Genomic DNA, 10,012 nt, shown 5'->3' with positions numbered 1-10,012 from the left:
AAACAGTGTCCACCCACACGTCTGGAAGATATGTCCCTATTTTTTAGTCTCTTCTTCCTGAAGTCTCATGTATAATGCTTGTTTTGCAAACAGCATATTTCTCCCTGTTGTGCCCTTAGGATGAAAACATATTCCTTAATTTGAAAAAGCCACCTATGATGCACCCTGGGGGAACTCCGCACAAGGACCAGGGAAAGGTCCATTTCCCAACACAGGCTTGAAGGGCAAGCTGAGAGCTGTTCATGTTGCAGGATGAGATCCTGGTTCATATTCTGACTTACTAACTATATCCGGCTCTTCTAGTTTCTCAGAGCCCCTCCTGCCAACTACAGCAAACACAGGCGGATACCACTGCTCACACAGCCCACATGTGGAAGCACGAGCAAGTGCAGAGAAATGCTTGTAAGGCCAGCTTCAGTTTGAGGCAGAGGGCAGGTTTCATGTGGAAACCTGGAGCCTATATAGTTTCAGCTCAGCTCTGGTCCTGACTCAGTAAACCATAAGCAAGCTACCCACTCTTTCTGGATTCAGTTTCCTTCTCAAGAGCTCAGAGATTCATGCAAGGCTTTCCTTTTCCAAGGGGTGGGGTGAATATGCCAAAGGGAGCTCAGTCCAACGTGGGTTCAGGTGAAAGGGCAAACTGGCCCTGAGAATCCCATGGGTTGAGTATGATTTGAAGATATTCTTTTAAAAGAACAATTGTTTCCTTAAATTTAAATTAGTTGCTAATGGTTAAAAAAAAAAAAAAAGAGAGAGAGAGAGAAAGAAAGAAAAAGGAAAAAAAAGGAGGTTTTATATTTTTAAAAATTCAGATATCCAGGAATTGGAAACTCTAACAACATCAGATGGATTGCGTTCCCAAAGGGAACAGAGCTGAGTACTGGCTGTCACTGATTTCAGACCAGGCAGTATCTCTTTCGACCAGTTTACCCCAGTCTCCACCACTCCCTATTGTTTAACCCTGTTCCATGTTAATCATTATGAAAATGTAATTTAAGTATTTTATTTGCTTTTTCAGTAAATTACAAGCCTCATAATTGGTTAGAATGGTAAAATTTCCTTTGCGTAAAATTTGGCATAGTTCATAAAAGCTGAGTTTAGGGAGTGCCCTTGCTTTGCAGATACCTTGTGCATATGCTTGGTTTGCCAACTGGGTAATCCTGACTTCTTTAAACTTTGGGGTCTGGGGCTCCTACCATGACTCAGGGGGTAGCTGACCAGCCTGGGGAAGTGGCAGAGCACTGTGAGAAAAGAGGGTACAGAGGAAATGTGGGGCTCCTATTCCACCCACCCTTAATCTACAGTCAAATGAGAATTGGCCTCAAGGGGATGGGGAGAGGGGTGGGTAGGAGTCTTCAGTCTTCCTAAAGAATTTGATCCTTCCACCCCAGCTCTGTGCAACACTAAAGTTTTCACCTGGTGCAGACAAACTTCAGCCAGCAAGCTGGTCACCTGTTTGAAAATAAAGTTTTATTGGAAGCCAGCTATGCCCATTTATTTACAGGCTTTCTGTGGCTGCTTTCACCCTACGAAGGCAGCACTGAGTGGTTTCCACAGAGACCATGTGGCAAGCCTGAAATATTTGCTATCAGCCCTTTATAGAAAAAGTTACCAATCCCTGTTCTAGCAACTTGGGTTGAAAGGAACAGAGACCCACTCAGGTTAGCTCAAGCAAAGGATGTTTGTGGTCAAGACATAACAGGGAATGTGCTAGATGCCAGGGATAGAAGCCACAGAGAAATCAGGCCTCGGGGGAACTAAAATTGTAACTGCAGATCTTTCTCGTGGAATTACTGATTCTCTGTTTCTTCCCTGGTCTCCTTCCACTGCTGCCTTCCCCAGCTTCCCTTGCCTTCCCTCAGCTTGCACATGGCTCCTCAGGGCTACCGACACCCCTTCCATATCGTGCAAACCCTAACAGTTTTTCAGCTTTGATCTCCATTGCGAATGGCCACAGCCTCTGAGTTTCCCAATTCTGAACTCCCAGGGGAGGAATGTGATTGGCCCAGATCGTCTTTTCAAGTCTATGATTCTTGGAGATTCCTGGCCAGCCTGTGACTGTCCTCTCCCCTCAGTCAGGAGCCCACCCTGGATCCACATCAGTGACCAGGGGGCTTTGTCACATGAAGCAGAAAGTGTTATCCCCTCAGCAGGGGCGGTAGGCGCAGAGCCCTCCTTTAGAAGCGAATGCCACAGGGCAGAAGCCAAAACTTAGCAAACTCAACTTGTGAGGGACCTGGCCTTTTCTTCAAGCCAAAGAGCTCTCTGATTCACAATATTGACCGAAAAGCCAACATCTGAACGATCAACATGCCCCCTAGGAGAAGGGGAATGGATCCCCCTTGGAGTTTGCAGATGGCCCTTTTGTGAGCAGAGGACCAAGCCCAACTGAAGGAGAGATGAGCAGATCAAGTGTGGCAACTGGTGGAATTTCAGAAATCACTGCCTTGTCCTAACTGGACCAGCAGAGAAGAAGCAGAAAGATATCTAGCCTGGACTCTGCTGGTAGTCCGGTGGCTAAGACTTTGCGCTCCCAATGCAGGGGGCCCAGGTTTGATCCCTGGTCAGGGAACTACATCCCACATGCTACAACTAAGAGTTCACATGCCGCAACTAAAGATCCCGCATGCTGCAACAAAGACCCCACATGCTGCAACTAAGACCCAGCACAGCTAAATAAATAAATATTTAAAAAAAAAAAAAAAGGAAGAAAGAAAAAAAGAAATCTAGCCTGGCAGACCTTGTCCTGGTTTTGCCACAAACAAACTGAGTGCAGATGCATGTGGTACTTCCTCCTGATTCCAGACCAGGCCTGTTTCCCACTGATCAAATGATGGGGCTGAATCAGACCAGCGGTTCTCAAACTGCCCCCAGCCTAGCCAAGATCAGGCTGTGCCCCTGGCCACCACCACAAGACTGTTCTACAAGAGAGTCCTGGGCTCCAGAAACACCCAGCTGCTTCCCAGCCTGCTGGAAAATGTTGACTTTCTATTTCTCCCTTGGCCAAATTCTGTGGGTAGCGTGGATCCCCGGCACGTAGGCCACACAATCAGCTCTCACAACCCACTTCCTCAAGGTGATCCCATGTCGTTCTGCTGTCCATGATAAACAGCTCCAGACTGGGCAGCCCAAACCCAGGGGAAGCCAGCCTGCTGTGGATCTGGAAGGTTCCCCAGAGGCAGATAGATGGCAGCCGCTCTCTGGCCCAGGCTGAGGCCAAGCCACAAGCTGGGAGGACAACTCAAGCCCAGGCCTCCAACCAGTGATGCAAATTGGCCCCGTAGAGCCTGGCCAGGTCAGAGGGGGCCCAAGGAGCTGGAACTCTGAGTGACAGCTGAGTGGGGAGACAGCCTTCATCATCCTACTAAGTCACTAAGAGGTTTCTGAAACAGGTGGCTCGAATTTCCTTGGAAACCCAGAATAATCCCCCATTCGAAGTGTTCGCGAATCTTGTTGTCACCACCTAGTATTAATGGGCAGGCACCACAGAAGGAAAACGGAGTTTTCGCCTGCATTTTTGTACTCTGACTTGCCTGACAAGCTCAATAAAAGCCTAAACAAATATTAAAAAACACACAGAAAGTCAGGCTGGTTTAAATTAACTTCCCAAGCACTTCACCTACTGTAGGAAGAAATTATAATAAAATGTCAGAGCAAAAATAAACCGCGCGTGGAAATAAAAATAAAACATAAAATGCCCTCTTACAACTCACTGCTCAGTACGGTTTAGTTCCTAACAACATATCATTGTACATGAAATTTTCATAGTCCTAAAGCGTATTTGGGCATTAGGAATGTTGACTCTGAAAAATTCATCTTTTACACGTTGGGAAAGCATCCCTTTCCCTGAAGTCTTACGGATATAAACCATTGAAAAAAAAAAAAAAAAGAAAAGGTCTCTGTTAACTCTGAAATCATAATTCTCCCAAAAAGAATATGTTGCTGGACAATACGACCCCCAATTCCGTTTCTCTTAGGCTTTCGCATCCTCAGTTCGCAGCTGGGGCTCCGCAAACACCCTCTCCCTCAGTGCTGGAGAAGGAAGGAGTTGGAGGTGGAGATGTGACAGGTTCAACTCCGGCCATCCCGAAGGCTCACCCAGCGGGGAGTTTTAAACGGGAGAGACACTTTGTAATCCTTGGGTGCCCAGGCTATGGCCTGTCACATCCTCCAACCTCAGTGCCCACAGTGAGCCGGCTATACTGACAGATTGAAGAGCAGGGGTGTTTGGTGCTCTGTTTGCAGGGTGAAATAAAAAGAAAGAAAGAAGGCGGGAGAAGGAGAGAGGAAGGAAAGAGGAAAGGGCGGAGGGAGAGAGCCAGGGGAGGAAAGTGGGGGGGGAGGGGAGGGGGAAGGGAGGAAAGAAGAAAGGCAGGCAAGTGAGCATCTCCTGCTCAGTTAGTTCGTCTTGTAAAAATTCTCTCACGAGCTGGTTACTCCTTCTCGGTTTGTTCAGCCAAGCTGATAGACCCTCACTTTCCAACCAGAGAGAGTGCAGGGGTTGAGAATGACCTTGTGGGCCTACATACCCCTCCTTCCCCCACCAGGTTTCTGTCACACCTCAAAGGTGATTTTCTGGGAAAGGGTTTTCCTGGCAGGGCCTGGGTGGAGCAGCCTGGTACAGCCCTCGTTATCTGGCTCCCAGAAAGACTTTCCAGGGGGGCCCATGCAAGCCTCCCCTTCCTCCCGGGTCCGCGGAGAACTCCCACGGAGCGCTCCTCCATCAGGGAGTGGAGCGAGAGAAAGCCCAGGACGGCAATGGAGAGGAAGCAGGCAGCCATGGGACACACTTAAGTATATACACGTGTATGCCCATAAGTGGCATCTCCATATGTAGACAACCGTACAGATGCACGTATAGCTTTCCTGGTGAGTCAGTTATGACCTTCCCAAGAGACTAGGAGTTGATCCACCAGCTGGCAGGGTGTGGACAGCCCTGCTAGGGATGTCAGGCCTGGCTGTCCCTCCAAGAGTGGACTGGTGGCCGTGGAGGGACACACAGACACACACACACACACACACAGAGCGTGATCAGGTCCTGTCCAGAGGGCGAACACAGACCAAAAAATGCAACTATTTCTCTAATCTGCTTGTGCTGAGTGTGCCAGAAGCAAATACCAGCAGGCCTGGAAAAAATGTTTCTGTTCCTCTGCTCGGCTCTGAGCCATCCGCCCTAAAGTGGAAGGAAAAAGAAGAGGAACAGATTCCGGGGCTGTTTTGTCTGGCTCGCTGGACCCTCTGCCCCCTTCACCTCTGGGAGGGAAGGACGGGGGGACTGTTTGGAGCCCCCCATACGGAGAACCTCAAACGGCCCCTTCAGTTTCCCACAAACAAGCTTCAGAAGCGGAAACTGGCCCTGGCTCCCTAGGGCAGAAACTGAGAGCTCAACTCTGAAACACTTCCTTTGCTTGGTAACAATGCACAGAGGAATTTCCACAAATCCCCTTAGCTGTCATGACTTCCGCTCCTCAACTTGGGAAAAGACAGCCTGGGACATTCCAGCCCCCACCCCTACCCTGGTTGATCTGTTTGGCTCCTAGACGGGGCTTGGAGAACGACATATATTCCCCTTCCCTATTTTCCCTCCTGGAGACGAGAAACATCCAAGTCTGACCAGGCTGTGGGAAGAGGCCTGGTCAGCCCAGCGGCATCACCAAGAGGTTGTTCTCTGGCTTCGGAGAAAGTGGAAGTTTAAAGGGAGGGATTGGGAGGACCCAGGCCGTAGAGCCAACCAGCCTGTGTCTGTCTGGGCTCCACCACTTCCTAGCTGTGTCACGCTGGGCGATTACTCGAGCTCCTGTCTCACTAGGTGGTCATGGGGGGTGCCCCATGATGTAGCTTTACAAAGCATTCAGCACAGCTGGCACATGGCAGGAATTTGATAAATGTGATCTGCGGCAGCCAACCCAAAGGTCTGCTACCTTGAGACTCCCCTGCCTCACAATGGCAGAAATTCTGTGCCCCCCGGTCCCTGTGAGTGTCCCCCAATCCCATGTGCACAGACTGCAGACACCACGTGGGGTCCACTCAGCTCTTCTGCGCCAGCTCACAAAACCCGTTGGGACTCAGCTCGGTGCTCTGTGGTGGCCTAGATGGTGAGATGGGGAGGTGGGGTGGGAGGGAGATCCAAGAGGGAGGGGATATATGTATACATATAGCTGATTCACTTCGTTGTACAGCAGAAACTAACACAACATTGTAAAGCAACTATACCCCAATTAAAAAAAAAAAAAACAACCCTTGGGAAAAATGCCCCAAATCCATGTGGATATCCATGTCTGCAGTGCTTCCCACAGGTGCTTCTGGAGCTTGCCACCCGTCTGAGGGCCCAGGTGGAATGCTGGGTTCTGCACAGAGGCCAGGAGATCCCTGCCAAGCTCTGGACCTCACTCGACCACCAGGTCACCAGAGCAGCTGTGCTCATGTCCAGAACTGCACAGAGTCTCTGGTCTAACCTCAGCTCCTAGTTTCCAAAGTATGCTGGGAGGAATCATCTACCTTAGAGGAGCCTCAGTTTCTTCATCTGGAAAATAGGAGGGGGATGTGGACTGAATTGTGTTCCCCCAAAATTCATATATCAAAGTCCTAAACCCCCAAGGTATTTGGAGATAGGACTTATAAGGAGGTAATAAAGGTTAAATGAGTAGGGTGGGGCCCTACTCCAGTAGCATTAGTATCCTTCTAAGAAGAAGAGACATCAGAGCTTGCTCTCTCTCTGTGTGTACAGAGAAGAGACCATGTGAGGACATAGCAAGAAGGCAGCTATCTGCAAGCCAGAAAAAGAGGTCTCACCAGAAAACAACCCTGCTGACACCTCGATCTTGGACTTCAGCCTCCAAAACTGGGAGAAAATAAAGTTCTGTTGTTTAAGCCACCCAGCCTGTGGTATTTGTTTATGGCAGACTGAGCAGACTGATACAAAAGTGGTGAATAGAATCAGTGCTCTGTGGACTAAGGGGTACATTGGAGGTGCCGCAGAGGCTGGGAGCCATGGGAGGCAGGGCAGACGGAGGCTGGGGAGATGGGGCTCCAGATCCTTCATACCTCACTCCATTGGAACCAGCACCTATTTTAGCTGTTTTTTTTAGTTCAGGTTTAAGCGCCTTTTTATTTTTTAAAAAAAGAACATTTCTTGATGAACAGTTTTTTGAAACCCCAGGACAGAAGGATTTCTGAAAGCCCATGCTTGCTATCCTAATAGTATCTATTACCTGCACTGAAGCATTATGAAGTCTCAGGACTCAAGGACCTGACCAGCTTGAAGGGTCCGTGGCTTGGGAGCCATTTTGGTGGCCAACACTGACAGTGCCTTTACCATGTATCCCAGCTGCCTTCCATGGTTTACATTTATTAACCCATTCAATCCTCCCCAACACCCTATGAGGGATGCTTATCATCACCATTTTACGAATGAGAAAACTATGGTTCAGATAGGTTAAGCCACTTGCTCAGGGCCACACAGAGTGATCTGTTTGATTCCAAAGCCCATGACTATCCTCACTATCTTAGAAGAAAGGAGAAGAAGTCACAGGGCAGTCATTTGGTCACCAAGTATCACCCCAATCTCACTGCAGCTGATACCTGCCATACAGAGTGAGGAATCTGCCCCTAAAATCTCAGGACCTAAGTCAATGGGCTGTTTCCTAATTCTCCTCAGAATCCTATGTACCTCACAAACCGGCATTCAGCTATGCTGCTCCAACTAATTTTTGCATTTGCTGCTACATATTTGGATTTGGGCCTCTGAAACACTGAGGTGAATTTATGTAAAATGGGCAAACGATCATTTTGAATTTTGTAAGTGTTACTTAATGTTTTCTTACTGGACCTGCAGAACTAACAATGTCTCATTAAAGATTCCAGACATTCAAGAAAGGACGAGTAGTGCTCGCTTCGGCAGCACATATACTAAAATTGGAACGATGCAGAGAAGATTAGCATGGCCCCTGCGCAAGGATGACACGCAAATTCGTAAAGAGTTCCATAATTTTTTTATTATTGAATATGGAAGAGAAAATCAAGCTTAGTAGTTGAAAATTATTTTCAGACCTTTAGATGGCCATAATGCAGCAAATGTCTGTCATTTTTATTGTTTATACGTGCCTTCAAAATTTTATTTACAACTTCCTTAATTATCTTTATGCCCATTATTTGATTCATTTTTTGGATTCATTTTTAAACTTAAGAATATTTTATATTTGTTGATTTGACTTTGTCCTGACAAATTATGTGTATATTATATTTATAGATATTTATGTAATAGCATATAATACAATAGAAAACATGTGTATATATTTACATACAAAAAAACAGAAAGGATGAGTAGAATAAGACTGTCATTATTTGCAGATAAATGATTGGCTACATAGAAACCCCCAAATGATATGCAAATACAGTGTCTGAACTCATAGGGGAGGTGTGCAAGATTGCTGGATACAAAAAGCATTTGCATTTAACTATATACCAGCAAGAATCAGTTAGAAAATGTAATTTTCTTAAAAAGATACCCATTTCTAAAGGTCACCAAAAAAAATTAAAGTACCTAGGAATAAATCTAGAAAAGATATGTAAACCTTTGTGGAAAATGATCAAACTTTAAATGTCATTTAAAAAGATCTAAAGAGATGGAGAGAAATACAATGTTCTTAGATAAGAAAATTTTAAATCATAATTCTGTTAACTCTAGAAACTCATCTATACCTTTAATGCAATGTCTAGAAAAGCATCTCAACAGTTATTTTCAAGGGACTTGAAAAGCTGTTTCAAAAATGTATGTGGGGACTTCCCTGGTGGCACAGTGGTTAAGAATCTGCCTGCCAATGCAGGGGACCGGGGTTCGAGCCCTGGTCCAGGAAGATCCCACATGCCGCGGAGCAACTAAGTCAGTGCGCCACAACTACTGAGCCTGCGCTCTAGAGCCCACGAGCCACAACTACTGAAGCCCGAGCGCCTAGAGCCCGTGCTCCGCAACAAGAGAAGCCACTGCAATGAGAAGCCTGTGCACTGCAATGAAGAGTAGCCCCCGCTCACCACGACTAGAGAAAAGCCCGCGCGCAGCAACGAAGACCCAATGCAGCCAAAAATAAATTAAAAAAAAAAAAATGCATGTGGTAGAGCAACTGTCCAAGACAGCTAAGACACTTCTGAAAAAGAGTTAGTAGGAGCATGGGGTGCAGTGGCGGTGGTAGCTACCCAACCAGATACTATGACTTACTGTTAAAGCTGGAGTAATGAAGACAGTGTTCATTGGAACAAGGACAGAAGATGGACCAATGGAACACAATAGAGGACCTCGAACAATATTCATGTATATGCAGAAGTTTGATTTATGACCAAGAGGACATTTCAGATAGTGATTAAAGCCTGGACTCTTTGAGAAATGGTGTTGAGACAATTGGTGAATTAAATGGAAATAGGTGAAATTGCATCCCTGTCTCACACCATATATCAAAAAAAAAAAAAAAAAAAGGCCCATCCATTCTGGGACTTAAATATGAAATACAAAACTGTAAAATTTTGGGACTTCCTTGGTGGCGCAGTGTATAGGACTCCATGCTCCCAATGCAGGGGGCCCGGGTTCGATCCCTGGTCAGGGCACTAGAACCCACATGCATGCCACAACTAAGAGTTCACATGCCACAACTAAGGAGCCCACCTGCCACAACTAAGGCCCAGCGCAACCAAAAGAAAAAAAAAGTGTAAAATCTTTATAAGGTGACTAAAGAAATATTTTATATGCTCAAGGATAGGGAGGATTTTGTAATCAAGAAGAAAAAGCCTAAATGATAAAGGAAACAACTGATAAATTCAACTACATTTTTAAAAGAGTGCAAAAAGACAACTTGCTGGGGAAAGATATTTGGGACATATTTCACTAACAGAGGATTAATATAGAGAATATATAAAGTACTCTTATAAATCAAAAAGAAAAAGCAAAAATAAATTATAAACATGAGCAAAAGCCTTAAGGAAGCATTTCACAGAAGAGGAAACACAAATGGCCCATCGACAT

At 46.2% G+C, this 10,012-nt stretch overlaps 1 non-coding gene across 1 annotated transcript; it reads left to right on the top strand.

The window, feature by feature from the left end:
• The first annotated feature begins 7,884 nt into the window (after positions 1–7,884).
• Positions 7,885–7,991, top strand: LOC133091661 (U6 spliceosomal RNA). The gene has a single exon (XR_009700986.1). It is a non-coding gene; the product is annotated as a U6 spliceosomal RNA (small nuclear RNA).
• The last annotated feature ends 2,021 nt before the right edge of the window (positions 7,992–10,012 follow it).

The sequence above is a fragment of the Eubalaena glacialis genome, chromosome 4, assembly GCF_028564815.1.
Source record: "Eubalaena glacialis isolate mEubGla1 chromosome 4, mEubGla1.1.hap2.+ XY, whole genome shotgun sequence".
Taxonomy (NCBI): domain Eukaryota; kingdom Metazoa; phylum Chordata; class Mammalia; order Artiodactyla; family Balaenidae; genus Eubalaena; species Eubalaena glacialis.
The sequence above is the reverse complement of the archived record's forward strand: the minus strand, read 5'-3'. Positions and strand labels throughout refer to the sequence as shown.